Here is a 16,138-nt window from a genome sequence, read left to right as displayed (position 1 = left end):
AAAGTGTTGTCAGGGGCAAATGATCCAAAACCTGTCCCTACTGCACTTCTTTCTGAGTAAAAAAAAAGCAGAAAACTGAAGTTTGACGCTATTTCTGGTCTTGGCTTCGGAAAAGGCAGTATTTCCCCTCCTCTAAACCCCGGTCTGGGTGTGGTTTTGAAAGACAAAGTTCTGCGAATGATGTGTATGCCTTTGATTCGATGCCTGACGAGAGAGGGTGAGTAACAGGGCTGTCCGGTACAAGTAAATATAAAGAAAAGGATATAGTTGTCTTTTTTCTTTTTCTTAAAGAGCATTTTCGCCGTAAAAGATATTGTGGATTCTGCTGCAGTGTGGCTTACAAATGTTCTTGCTGAAATTAAAGCCGAAACCTGCTTGTGTATGTAAGTTAAAATCTGCTAACGTTTTCTTTACATGTTTCTTTGATTGCTTGAGTTTGCATTTGTTAGTGTTTTACATATATATATATATATATATATATATATATATATATATATATATATATATATATATTAGTGCAATAGGGTTCTAAGACAGTTTCAAACTAAGCAAATCTTGTACATGATTTGAAGGCAGGTGACTTGCTTGTAGTTTCCCTTTGTGGTTTTTGCTTATATTGTTATGTGTTAAGTCATAACTTAGTTATCTTATAATATAATTAGTAGTGCATATTGATATAGTTTATTTTAAAACATAGTTACTCGATTATAAAATAATAATAATAATAAGAAGAAGAAGAAGAAGAAGAAGAAGAAGAAGAACTAGAAGAATAAACATCTTAGGTACAAGAATGCAATAGGAGTACATTATTCGTTGTGTAATTCAAGTAACAGGTCTTTTCCATTTCATTTTTAATGATTCGTAATTGAAGAATTCAGATAACGTTAGGCCATATTGGGAGTACCGTGAATTTTACATGTACAGTACTTTACCTAGAAGAACACTTCACCGATTCACAGCCCTCAGTATTATTTTACACTACTGTCTATTATTAATACACCGCATGGCTCCTTTGATGAAGTAGGTTTCAGTTTTATTTACTAGCGTCGTCATTCTAGCATCAGTCACTGTATGTTTGATAAATAAACCGACCATATATAACGTTTTTTTTTTTAAAAAAATGGTTCTGGCAAAGTTTGACTTTACTGGCTTCAGAGGCAGTTAATGCCGTTAAAGATTCAGAATTACTGCACTATTGAAAAGGCGCCTTATGTTCTGGTTAAGGGTAGACTTTCCATTGTGTAAAGTCACTCAAAAATTCCATGAAGTTAATTTACATCATGGTGCGTGACATGAACCGAGGGATCTGATTAACAGGGCTGTGGAATATGTGAAATGTTTTGTGAATTATGTTTTGGTTCCAGACAGCACCACTTTTTTAATCAAAATGTCTCAATTCCTAGTCCTGGCTCAGGGATCTATGCTGCTTAACGTTTCTGGCAGTGTCCTTCTGTTTTATTTATAGTGATGATCTGTAATTCTTCTGGCATTCAACCCAGGGACTCATTTGAACTGTTTACTAGGTCTTTCACATTTGTATTGCATATTATTCAAAGTACTGCACTGTAGGCCTACTCTAAGCAGGCTACTCGCAAAAAAACACATAGGTACCGTCATATTTAAAAAAGATTAGTATGTCATTATAGTATTTAAACATGACAGAAACACCTTTAAGTAAAGTTTAATATATATATATATATATATATATATATATATATATATATATATATATATATATATATATATATATATATAGCTGCATGGCATAGCTGTCATTATTTTAACATTCACACTATAGATGCTATCAAACCGTTGACTTTATACAACACATACCAGGTCATTTGTTAAAAAAAAAATTCAAGCGGAAATGAAGTTTCAAAGCTTTTAGTCTTTCCTTTTATTTTAATTGCCTCAAATTTTTAAATGGAGAAAAATACTATAAAACAACTAAGTATTTGAATTCAGACTTGAATGTAATTTATTATTATTATTATTATTATTATTATTATTATTATTATTATTATTATTATTATTATTATCTGAATATAAACATAGGTGCTGGAATCTTTTTTAATAATAATAGCCTTCACATATATGCATTTATGACAGGTTGTCCAAGATGAAAGAGAGCAATATATTAAATGGCCTTGCACCATCGTATTTAAATCATCTTTTAATACCATATATTCCGAGACGCCCACTCAGATCACAGAGCACCAGGTTGCTTACTGTCCCACAAATTACAAAAAAAAAAACACAAAAAAAAACCCCACAAGCGGTAGAGCATTCAGTTATAGGACCCCAAAACTCTGCCGTGATCTGCCTAGCTCTATAAGGGAAGCCCCAAGTGTGCCACTGATTTTAAAGTAAGATTAAAAACACACTTTTAGTTGTTTTTTTTTGTAATGCTAAAATTGTGCTCCTTTTATTCTCTGCCTTGTTTTACTGTTCCGTGTGTTTCTTTTGTTTTCATTGCTTTTCTTCCATTCTTTTTTAATATTTGTCAATGTTTTATTCATGTGAAGAGCTTTGCGGCAATCTTTATTGTGAAAGGCGCTATATTAAAAATAAATGTTATTATTGTTCCCGCTCATTTACGGGCATGGCTCAAGGAAACCAGCCTTTTCCACCTTACATCGTTTAAGTGCTTACAACAATAAAGGGACCTTGTGTGAAATTTTCTTCAGTCAGCTTTTTGTACCTCTCGGATGTCTGCAGGGGAAATTATGTTTGATTTATTTTACCGACATTGTATCAGAGGCCCAATTTTCCAAAGCTGAGTAGATTTACATAAAAATGACATAACATTTTGCTCAGCAAGCTTGTAAATCAGTTTTGTCAATTCAATAAAGGTATGGGTAAAATAACAAAAAAGGTATAATAAAAATGACTGTAAGGTACAAAACTTGTTTAATAACTAGACCTTGTTGACTCTATTAACTATCTTAAGTTAATTTTGCTTACCTGAAATCCATTTGCAAGACTTTTTTGTTTGTTTCTTGGGGTTTCTGATACAAAGTTGGAATATACTGACTGCTTTCTAAAGAACCAATAGTAACTAGCAAGAGCAAATATGTGACTTTTTCCTTTAAGGCCTGTACATTAAGTCAGGTTAAATGAGCAATAAGGAGGAGTATTACGGTTATTTGGTCAGCCAAAAGTTTGCTCAACAGCCCAGGGTTTCTTGCTTTTCCCATATATACATATAGATTCTAATTATATATTTTTGTGCCAAGATTCATACCTTATAAAATAATTTATGTCAGCCCAAGAAATTATTTATTTTCAAACTAAACTGAAATATAGATCTAAATAAAACTTCTTATGTTTCTAACAGTAGTTAGACCGTCACAAAGATACAAGTTACAGTGTGTTTTAATGTATTTATATAGTAAACTAAGAGTTAAGTAAATGAGTTAGTCATTTTCCTTCTTTTTTATAACAAGTACTATTACTAAAAACTAAACACCAGTTTGTTGTTCATGCCAATAGCAGAGCAAAAGTGGAATATTTGTATTTAAGTAGCAAATTCTCATTTTATTTCTTGTAAAAAAAAAAAAAAAAAAAAAAAGTTCCTTATATCTGGGTCAAAGTGGCCTCGATTGGTACACCCAGACCAGCATTCTGATACTTATTTATTTTGATTATGCAGGTGCCATCTATTAGATTGCTCACGTGAATATAGCCCTCACTGAAGTTTTCAGCCACCTGGACAGGTTAACAACCTAAGACCTCTTGACAGTAGAGGTCCAATCTTCTTATTTGCCAAAATATGTTAATTAGGTAATGAGATTACCTGCAAAAAAACCTCACAATTTAGCATTAATCCATCAAATAAAGAAACATGAAGATCTGGTGTAGTCACAGAAAAGACGATTAGAGTATATGGATTTGTTCTTCCACCGGAGGTACAGAAATGTATCCCACAGGGTCGTATTTACCACAACGTACCGCATTTTACTCATTCAAAACATCAAAACAAACATTCCATTGTTGTATAGAGTAGACTGCAGAACTACAAAGTACGTCATGTAAAAGTAGTATTTATATTGTCTACGAAAGTCCATAGTTGACAGCTTTTGCAAAGATCTTCCAATTATACAGTCAATCAAACTCAGTGTAAAAATTCTCTTTTGGCTTTTTTTTTTTTCCTTGCTATGTGTACTTGTATAACATTCTGCAACCGAACTGTAGGTGTTGAAGGATTTCTTAGAATGAGAGTTTGGAAATAGAGTACAATGCATGTGGTATGACTTTTCATTGAAACTGACACTATAAATACTACTTTGTAAAGATAATTTCAGATGTGTTGTAGACCTTTGGATTTCATAAGTTTTATTTATATAATTATATTAGATTTTTTTTTTAAATGTTTATTAGTTTAGATAAGTGTTGCTTATTTTGCTAACTTTTGCCCAGTTGTTTTTCTCACTTTATTCTACTGTTTTAGGAACAACCTTATTTTTAGAGATTTGTGTAGGAAATGTTATACACTATTTGCACAGTGAAATTTGATTTATTCCCTTTTCTGTCAGAATGAAATTTTCTTCTTGAAATATATTTGAATCTACTTTTCCAGTAGGTTTCCATATTTTAAATGCATGCATGCTGCATAGCATCTTGAAGTGAAAACGAAGCACAATAAAAAATCCCATTTATAAAGTATACTGTGATCAAATATTACCCTGTAGTCTAAGGAGAGCCTTTTGTGTGTGTATATGTATTTTAGCTTTTTTGGAAGTTTTAGTACAATATCTCCAATATAATTGAATTGTCTGTTTTATAGGAGTGTACTTGCTTGTTTGGTGTTCTGTTCTGTAATTTAACCAAAACCCTTCCTGCTTTATTTATTTCATTCAAATGTGCATTGAGTTTGTAACAGTCCAACTTTTTACAGGATAATGTTTTGGAAAATCTATACACATTTCATCTAAACATTATTTCATAAGCTTGTGATCTTGGCAGTATGGGGAACAAAATTTGCCCAGTTTAACTAATAATGCAATTATTGCACCATGTTTAAAAAAAAAAAAAAAAAAAAAAAACTTTACCGAATGAAATTATAATATTTCCCAGTCATGGCTATCAGAACTGAATATCAATATATAGTATGTTACTGTTTACCCCACCTAAAAGTAGTCTATGGTTAATACAATTGCATTTTAAAGTTTTTTTTGTTTTTTTTTACCACTAAGGACTTATTATTCTTCAGGGTTTACGCACCTCAGTGTGAAATATGCCCTCCATTGAAAACAAGACTCTCAAACTGTAGATTGTTACACCCTTTAGCAATGGTTAGGGTTTCACACAGTGAGCACACACCTGATGATATAACCATTTGAGTTATATAACAAGTGCACAATAATAGCCAAGGGGATTATGCATATTTCATTATTTTAGTAAACAGAAAATATAATGTTCAAATGCACAACACCTAGAAACTCGGTCCCTCATATCCTAATGGATTATTCCTTTTACACAATGCATATGCTGAAATTAATATTAGGATTCAACCCATCTAGTGTTTTCTGAAGTTTATTGTTTAAAGCGATGAAAGAGTTTTTTTTAATATAAAACCATGAAGAAATGCAATGGCACTGAGGCTCTGTTTGTGTTATAACTAGGGCTTCGGGTTTTTCGGTTTTATTAATTTCATTTTTTGGTGCTTATTTTTAGGTATTTTCTACAAAGCCTGGGAAGGCTATATAGAGAGAGAAAGACTATATGTCTTGTGCGCACATCTTACTATCTCATAGCCACGAGATACCTATCGTGTGCAAAACCAACTATGTCATGCGCACAAGATATTATCCCCATGAGATAGCTATTTTATGTTGTGCTCATGAAATGGCTGTTTTAGCTCGCGGCCATTTCAGTTGCACCTTCGTTCATTTGCTGTCTTCCACAACGAAATCCTTATGGTCATGGTCATATTCTTCTGGGTTTTTTTTGTGTGTTTAGGCATTTTTTTACATTTCGCCACAATGTGCAATTCTGTTTTAAATTCCACAAGCATGTAAATACTACCTATAGTACTGTAATATAGTTTTAAATCTCGTGAGCAAGAACATCTTGTTTTAAATCTCGCAGGCATGTTACAATCCTCCAATAGAAATGTAGGAATTTGCTGCCATTCAGTAGTTTTTTTTCACGGGGAAAGGGGTCGTCAATGTGAATTGAGTAACCATTTTCAGTGTTTTTCCAGTGTTTATTGGACATACACTGATTTATTTTTTTTGTATCGGGGGGGGTCTTTTATCGCTTTTTATTGGTTAAAACAGAAAGTCAGAAGCTGTGGTTATAAGGCTTTATCTATACTGGGCAGGGCTTTAGAAATTCAATAAGAATGGTCATTAACAAAGCAGTAGTTTCATTGTGTGAATTGTATTTTTTTTTCTTCTGTTAATATTACTGATAAGAGATGGCTGAAAACATTGTGTACCTTTAATATAAGATAAAGTGCAGTATTGAAAGACATAATCCACAATAAAGTTGAGTATGTTAACATTGGCCTTTTGTGTGTATATATGTATTTTAGCTTTTTTGGAAGTTTTAGTACAATATCTCCAATATAATTGAATTGTCTGTTTTATAGGAGTGTACTTGCTAGATTGGTGTTCTGTTCTGTAATTTAACCAAAACCCTTCCTGCTTTATTTATTTATTTATTTTGTTCTGTGTGACAGGGTAGCATTGCGGGCCTAGATGGTATCGGCAGGCAGAGACTCAGAGATAAGGAAGCTGTAGTTTTAAGCGCTATCTTTAATAAACACAAAATAAAAAGGTACAAACAAAAACACTGCTCACAAAGCTAATAAAAAAGGTTTAATAAAACAAGTAACAAGCACAATAAACAGGAACAAAATAACCGGCTCAACGGCCAAAACAAAAAGTTTAAACAAAATACAAAAACCGTAGGCTGGGCATTCGTCTTCACTACTAACAAAATATGACTACAAAGTTTCCAATATCAGCTCAGCTCAGCTCAGCTCAGCTCAGCTCAGCACAGCACAGCACAGCACAGCACAGCACAGCACAGCACAGCACAGCACAGCACAAACACCAAAAACTCCTCCACCAAACAAAGGATTTTTCCCTTTTTTTATACCACGTGGCTAGAGTCTAATTATCATCAATGATTCAATTAGCTTCAGCCACATTCTCACATGTATTTTGGCAGGGATAGGAAATCAACCCCATCCCTGCCAACCACCACCAAATCACCACAAAGCAATATTACTTACAGACAGGGCCCTACCCTGCCACATTCTGACACACCTGAGCATATTATTTATAGCAAATAGCAGAAGCTGTTGTCTTGAAAATATCATGTGAAAAAGTTTATTGACAGAAAAATTTGTTTTAATTTTGTAAAATTGTATTAGTTGTACTGTAGTGGTTCTCAAATTAGGCATACATTGTAATATACAAAGCATTGACTAGAAAACAAGGCATTGATAAATGAATATATTGAATATAATTATCCTAATCATTTTTAGAAAAAAATACTGGTATATCAAAAACAATAAGACAGTATACTTCATTTTGGGCTAAGTTTTTTTCTTTCTGTAAGTACATTTTACAGCCTCAAGGAGAAGCGTACTGTAAATTTATAATCTGACCCTTATTTCAAGCCCAAGCACCAATGCTTTAATCTACTTCTTCTGGATAAAAGCCTTGTTATATGAGAGAAAGAAAGAAAGAATGAAAGAAAAAGATTTTATGCTGCAACCTGGTGTGTGAGATTTATTCTGTAGGGCTTGTTTACAGGAAGTTCTCTAAATTCCAACAGATGGGGTGCATTTAGTGAAAGCCATTTTATTGTATTCCTCCAGACCTAATAAAATCACTAAAGTCTGTCTACCTTCGTTTATGTGTGGGAAACAGAGGCAGCTGACACTTGTCTCAATGGACCTGATTAACGCACCATTAAGGCAACTTCAACACATTACCACTTATGAGCAGCATACACCCAAACTCAACAAGGGAGGAATTCAACAGTTTGTTCAGTAAATTACATTGAAAAACATATATCAGAATTGGCTGAAATGGTTTGTAATAGCAAGGAAAAATATTTTATTTATCATTTCTATCACTTTATCATGCAATATCAACTTTTGTTCTGCATTGTGAGGTCTGTATCTGGGTAACGTACTTTTTCCAGTAATTCATGTTAAGGTGGTTCGCCACAGCGGTTATTGTGCATCTTTTTCACAGTCAATGTACATACATAAAACTACACAAATCTTAAAAGTTTTTTTTTTTTTTTTTCTACTGGCTTTTATATAGCTAATATTATTAAGACATTTCTACAGATATTATGAATTGTAGCAAACCACCTTAAGCAACATTTCTCCAGTGAATGGGTTTGGTCTCACAAAACAAGAGAATGGAATCTGATTCAAAACCCCACCCATACCTCTGTCTACCGCCACAATCCATTGTAGTTATTCTTCCAAATAATTGTCACCACTGCTCACTATGTTATTGGGTGTTATTGAAGTAAGTACTGTATTACTCAATATTTAGTTGTTTATCAGTTTCTCAGGAAGAGTTTCTTTTCATCCCCTTCTCAATGCCTAGCTGTAAACCAAAAACATTATTGGCTACAGTCGGTACCGTGACTGAATATCCTGAAAAAAATGTTTTAGCATTTTCATTGATTTAATTATATTAACTTTAAATATTGGATTGGATGTCATATGTATTTTTGAGAGTTTTTTGTTTAAATAGCTGGAAGCAAGTTAATATAAAATAGATCATTAGGATTTAATCCCATTTCTAGAGCTCTACGTGCTTTACGAATAAACTGCAATTTGGTATAAACAGACATTTTGTTGTAATGAGAGTTACTTATCCCTCTCAGTGGTCTTTTTTTTTTTGAGGTTCACTGAAAATACTAAAAAAAAAGGACATTAAAGTAAATGTTCACATTAGTTGAATCCAGCTTGGGTGGGTTTCCAATTCAGATTAACTTGTGCAACGTGGTGCAATTGAAATTCTGCTCCAGTGCTTCAAAAAAGGGATACATATCTAAAGGAATGTTGTAGTAAATACATTGCAGACTTGTTTTTCTTCCTGATCTTATCTTCCTTAGGCTAACAGCCTATGAAACATTTGGTGGCTGCTGAGTTTCTGTAGAGCTAATTTTGCACAGGCAGTTGACCTCAACATAATTATTTTTTATGTGTTCTCTCTGCAGGCCAGTGTATGTCATACTGGAGAATCATACTGAGCAATGAAAGCGTCTTCAAGATGGCTGGCTGGAGGGTGTCAAACAGGAGAAATCCTGGATTAGGAATGCTGTCTCTTAGACATTTGTGATTTCCAAAGGATCTCCCTTGTCCTTTCTTGTCATCCTGGAAATAACTTCTGTCCTTCTCAGCTTTCTGCATAGTAGTCCCAACCTTGATCCATTGTTAGCATGTAAGTATTTTATATTCTTATCCAATCTTAGAATTATTTAGAGGGTTTAACTGGGCTTGGATTAAATATTTTTTTTACCAGCACGACTACATTGATTTTTGTTTGGATCTTCTCTATTAACTTATCATACCAGTATGTAAACATTCAAATGCCATGCATTTTAGGGCTCCAGTGATTCAAGACTATTTTGGATACAAACTTCAAGTAAAGAAATGTAGAAAGCAGGATCAGTAATGACCCTCTCAGCGCGTGCGCACACACACACACACACATTCATAAACTCATCTTTGAACAGCTTGGCAGGCACCCCCATGTAAGCCACGTAAATCTCAGCTTCTGCCAAATTTAGCAAAGAAAGATGTTAACTGTATTTTATTTTAGAGATTGATTTCAGCTTGGACTGAAATAAACTTTTAAGGTATAAACAGAAGTAGCCCTTGTTCATTCCAATGGAAGTGATTTTTTTCCCCCTTACAAAACAAACGTGGCACTAAAATCTATATTCTACACCTGTTCTACTCCATATATATTGTTATGTCATCTAGCAGTCATTAATTCCAACCTCCTAGATGAGAAAAGGTTGAGGTAGTAGCCACTGAAGACATTGAAGAAACTATCATATGGGAGTCCAAGGGAACAAATACATTTTACAAAGCTGTAAAATTAACAGGGAATAGTGAACAATTAAGGAACAATGACTGTTATCTGATTTATATCCTTATTTCCCTGTAAAACCTGTATTGTAAGTGGTTAGATTAAGATTATGGGGAATCATTAGAGTTTCATATCAGTCTTTATTAAACTAGATAAGTTTATCAAATCATGCCGTTTCTAATCGCAGAAGGGCTTGCTTGGCATTTTTTAAGTATTCACACCTGTGTTTACAAGGAAATTCATTCAGTCCTGCAACTTTCTGTTGTAGTGCTCGTCTTGACTGCTAGAAATGCCCCTGTGACAGATTTTTTTTCCTCATGAGCAAGGGATAATTTACAAAAATGTATCATATTACTGATTTAAAAATAGTATGATTACACATTAAGTGCAATGTTAGTACAGCAGTAATTATTGCAGAAATAGAAACATTACTGATACTAAAAACTATTTTTATGGACCTTTATCTTTATTGATCTAATTCAGCATTTTTTGCTTGTCTTGAGGACAATAGTTAACAGCCATTGTCCGAGGTGCAGTGCTGCTCAGGAATGGTCTAATGAGTGCTCTAGGTCATTACAGCTGTTTGGCTCTGAGGGGCTGTTATGCTACACCTGTGTAGTCGTTTTTTTAGTTTTACTAATTCATCAGAATAAGTTTAAAGCATGTTATTGTCCATACAAAAATATGCTTTAGAATATGTGCAAAAGTTACTATGTATGCTGTGTATCTTATGACTACGATCCCTGTCAGTGCATTATAGTAACTGTGCTTTTGCATTACATTCTTTCTGGTTTCACACTGGGGATTACATACGAGACAGAGAAAATAAACAACATGTCACTTTTGTTGCAATAGTTTCACACTGGTCACAGGAGCATTAACATCTGAAACAGTAAAGCAGGCTCTGCACTACAAAACCTAGGATTACAGCAACCAAACATATGACAATGTAGTTTTTTATAAATCAAATGGAAGTAAGAGTTTAAATTTGGGATTTAAAAATCAGGGGATCTGTGTAATTTTAACCCCTTTCATGCTACCTAAAATTGAGCGACCCCCATTTACTTAATTCACAAACGATGGAATCATTACTGTTACATAGATTATCTGAAGACGGCTTAGGGTACAATGAGTATTGTGTCACCTGTACAAATGATGAGTTTTCTTTTTAATGAAACGCTTCACTCTGAATGGCTCCTATTGGCTAATGAGGACATAATTGAAAGTGTGTTGTATGGGGTAATGAACATTTATTACCACAAGCTACCTTACTGTTTACATAAAGAACAAGGGCCCTGTTATATGGGAACAGAATTTTCTGCCAAAGTTAGAAATGTTGCAAACAGTCAAACAACGTTAAAAATGATCTCAGTGTAAATGTATTGATTTTAAACCAGAGGGAACAGTTTAAAAAAATGAATGTGATATAATTATAGTTTGCAGTTGGTTTAGGTACTCAAGTGGTTATTTTACGATTCTGCCCACAGCTTGTACACTGTATTACTGTGGACAGAGTTTAGTGCTGCTGATTCATTTGCGGATCTACCTAGCAACTACAGGGAAAGGCTGTCATAAATTCAAATTGACAAGAAGTGTCTGGGGTGGTAGTGATGGGGAAAAAATACACCATGAAAAAGGGTCAGGTTAGAGGTGAGCAAAGCAGGTGCATGTTTCATCTGACTATAAAATGGACACTTACTGACCTGCATTCATAATGCATTAGTAAGCAAATAAATGCATATGATTTCAATGCAGTTACTGGATTGTGTATGTTTTAAGTGCCCTTGGTCCTCTGAGACTAAATGTATAATTTGCAACACATTTAATTTAACTAAACTTAACTAAAACTGGTACAAACACAATAACACAGTGCAGAACCCGCAGTCTTACTACACTACAGCTGGATTCAGACTTTTTCAATAGAAGCTTAAACTCACAGTCTGACAGCTTCTTTCAACATGTGCTTTAATGGGTCCGGGAGGAACTAGTGCAGCTAAACAAAGATGGGTATAATAACTGTTTATTCTACAGCACAGCAGCCTTTCGAACTGCACATTTTCTGTTCCAGGAAGGGCAAATTTACTGTTTTAGAATTTAGAATGCTACTCTTGACTAAGTTTGTAAAATACCTTAATTTAAATGTACTATGAAAAGGAGTTGGCAATTTGGTTACTTTATATGAATTTATGAATTTTTTGCACACATGTTCCCAAGAGTGTAATTTGTAAAGCTCAGATAAAGAAAAAGGCTTTATTATTATTATTATTATTATTATTATTATTATTATTATTATTATTATTAGCATTTAATTGCTCCAAGAGGCAAAGCTCAACATGCTTACCTCAACCTCTTTTTTAGGGGGTGTTTTCTGGAAATAAAGACCTCAGGGTAGTATTTTGGGAGCTGGATTCACCTACATGGTTTCTTTTTTTCCACTGTACATTATTCCTTTGGAAAAAAATATTGAACTTTTCACAACAGCAAATATGTGTCCTTTAGCACGTACTGGTAAGTCCCCTTAACTTGTAAAATTGATAGATGGTGTGTGACTAATGAACACCAGTATCCTCACTTTATTGAAACATTAAGCGTTGCAGGGACAGTCCCACATATTTTAAAAAGCTTTAATTAACTTTTTCATCCTTGTTAAGATTTGTATTCACTTAGCAGCAATTCATTACACCAGTAAACTTTAAGGATCAAGAGGCTTGAAATTGTTTACAGCCCGACAATGTTCAAATGTTCTCATAGTTTTTTTCTTTTGTTTTCAACTGTGTTCGAGCAGCCGGCATATTGACAGTCAGTAGCCTCACCCCCTAGTGTCTCTACCCATGATCAAATTCAGTGAATGTAAATGTTGGGAAAAAAAAAATAACTGATTACTTTTTTTTAGGTAAGGAAAGAAGTCAACATGACACCGCCAAACACTTTTTAAACATGGCTGTTGAACATTTGAAAGGTTTTCTAAGATGGGTGGTTTCCCTACCACAAATAGTTTTGTTCATGTGAAGTTTCTCCTATGGGATTGTCAGTTACACTCTGTTAACTCAGGTCTGTCAAGGCATACAGGTGCGGTTGCTGGAGGGATTCCTGGCAGAGTGATTTGGTTTAATGTATATAAAATCACATTGCCAGGGATTTCCAACCAGCTGCCAGCCATCCCCTTCAGTGGCATTTACTCTTCAAGGAGATCAATACTGATCATACTGAAAACTTTCATGGGAGTCATACAAGTTGCCGGTCCTTGATAGATTCATGTTTATTGAAGATTTAACATGAAGAGTGGCGGGTGTTTGTACTGAGCCACCTGTGAATTCAGTGTTTCTACCAATGGATTTTTCACTGCACTCATTGTTTTCCTTCAATAATGGCTGAATAAAACCAGAAAGGAATACATATATAGTGGTAATGCCAGGTAATAAATTAACACTGTAGCATTGTACATTTAAAATAAATGTATAAATATTATACTATGCACATTTGTGAACTTTCATTTTTACCTGATTTTCTTTGGTGCCAATATTTTATTTTTTTAAAAGATGTTTTACACTGCATTTGCTGTTTTATTTCTTTAGATCATTATCCATTACCCCATGGCTAGTATTTACAGCAAATCAAGAACTTGTGAGATCAAACATTATGGGTTTCCTGAATGTGACAAACCAGGTCACTTTATAAACATCTTCAACCTTGTCGACAGCTTGCTGGGTTCAAGGTTCTTGCAGGAAATGCTGTCAGCCGATGAAACAAACCACAGTTGGGACTCAAAACAGCAAATAAGATTCTTGGCAGTCAATGACTTTCACAACAGTCACCTTCTCAATAAAAACTGCAGTTATGCCACAGTGGAGGTGTACTAAACCGGTATGGACATAGTTCGAGTATTTTTTATGTAGTCATTACCGGTTTCATCTTATGTCACATGAAGGGCTTCGGAAGTTGTAAAGTGTTCATTTCCCATTTTGAATATGTGTATAAGATAAAATCTCAATGAGAAAAACAATCTTATATTGCTCTAAATACCATATGTGGCTTCGTTTAGTTTTAAACTACCGTGTTTTAACATGCTCTGTCTTATTTCAGGGAAATCACAGGCTTTTATATATGACAATACATTGCCCATGAATAGGCCAGGATTTATACAAAAAGACTCATTAATAAATCACTTTGCTTTTTAAACTGCTACATTCTCCCTTTATAGTCCCTGTTGACCCCTAATGCAGCTGTTTTCCCTTAAAGTACGCTTCTTTTTTTCAATGGTAATAAGGACTGCAGTAGAGATGAATTTAAAAGCACACGGAATTGTACAATTACATATCTTTATTTTATTATTATATTGCTTAAATGGTCTTGGGGTTATTCCAAGTTGTATCTAAGTACATAGGTACTGTTGTATAATGCGCCCTATCCTACACAACACCATTAATAGAACTAAAACACCAACTGCACACTGTACCAGGAAGAGTGGAACCCAATCTGTTCCTCATGCATGGTACTCGTTATTTCTACTGCTTAGACTGTAACCAAACCTAGTTAGTCAAGCTTTTAAATTATTTAAGCACCAAATACAGTCTTGCTGTTTTTAATTAAAATTAATAACCAAATGTCCACCTTGCCAAATTGGTTGTAAACAGCTTTGGGATGAATGACATTTTGTGTAAGATCCCTACTTTGTTAATCTTTATTTTTACTTTTTGCTGTAGTTATATTTCAGGTAATAAACATACGCTCTTGTGAAATGTGACTGCAGGCTTTTGCAAAATATTAATTTTTTTTTTAATAAGAAATACATGTTCAATACCTAAATCACATAATGTAATAATGTAATGTACAACATATGAAAGCAATCTGTTGTCATTATGTATTTATAGGATGTGTAATAGTTTAAAACTTTTCATGAAAACAAATCTGGGCAATTATGGTGGATTCTTAAATCAAGTGTTACCAAACATTTTAATAAGACTGCCCTGAGTTCTGAAATATTGCGTGCTGCCACACCAACATTCTTATTACTTCTAATTATAAAAACTTGTATTCTAGACTTACTTAGTTTGTTGCAGGCTGTAACACAAACAAATCTGCATAACTGAGGTTTTATATGCAATTAAGGAAACCTCAGAGACAGAAATGAAACAGAAAGATGTTGAAATGCTGAAGGATGAAAGGACATCTGGTTCGAGTGTTCTGGCGCCCGAGTTCCGTGAGGTGCAGGACTTAGCTAGTTGTGTGAACAGATTTTGGCAATCCCATGTTCACAGTGGCTAAGTTCCGCTCCTCTGGAGCTGACTTGCATCGACAGAGAGCTGAGAACCTGAGAGGCGATGTATGGCTATTCCAACAGACCGCATGGAAGAGTCGTACAGGCAAAACACGAGAAGTAACACCGGAAGACTTAAGTGGATTCTGTGATTCTGATTTTTGTGGATTCTGACATCACTAGATAGCACTGGTGCTCATTACAGGTATTTACAAAAAAAAAAATGTATATAGGGAAAAAAATCATTAAGAAAACAACAAAAATGTGGAGCAATGTTTTTTTTTTTTTTGTTTTTTTTTAATGTAATTCATTTGGTAATTCAATACAAATAATATTGTATAAAACTTCCCAAAGTGTCTCTTCCAAGCTGAAATGTTCAAATTTCTGCTTATTCTTTGTCTTTGGGGGTGGGCGTGTGTGTGTAAATGCAGACATGGTGTAGTACTGCATTCAGTATTAGACAGAGGGGAAAAGTATTTGAATGCTTTGATTCAGATGTTTTTTGCACAGTGTATATATTCTACATATGTAAAGAAATGCGAGAGTCATTAGCCAAAAAGTATGCTAAAAAGTTTTCTCTCCCACTTGAATGTTTTACCTTTAATTCACCTTGAGATAAAAGTAAAGTTAGCATTTCTAAATCTACTAATTTGTTTGAACATTTTGAGATTATTGCCTAACCTCTTATCTGCTGTACACTTGCTTATACACTTTCACTGTATGACCTCCTTGACTTAAGTGCCAATCTAGAAGGAGGTAAATTTATATAATACTCACAGGGTTCCCCTTTCTTCATTTTGTA

The 16,138-nt window shown here is 34.1% G+C and overlaps 1 long non-coding RNA gene across 1 annotated transcript; it reads left to right on the top strand.

The window, feature by feature from the left end:
* Window positions 1-212: 212 nt before the first annotated feature.
* Window positions 213-14,555, top strand: LOC131740099 (uncharacterized). Its single transcript, XR_009330758.1, has 3 exons — window positions 213-383; window positions 9,202-9,425; window positions 13,655-14,555. It is a non-coding gene; the product is annotated as an uncharacterized LOC131740099 (long non-coding RNA).
* Window positions 14,556-16,138: the final 1,583 nt, after the last annotated feature.

The sequence above is a fragment of the Acipenser ruthenus genome, chromosome 12, assembly GCF_902713425.1.
Source record: "Acipenser ruthenus chromosome 12, fAciRut3.2 maternal haplotype, whole genome shotgun sequence".
Classification (NCBI taxonomy): Eukaryota; Metazoa; Chordata; class Actinopteri; order Acipenseriformes; family Acipenseridae; genus Acipenser; species Acipenser ruthenus.
The sequence above is the reverse complement of the archived record's forward strand: the minus strand, read 5'-3'. Positions and strand labels throughout refer to the sequence as shown.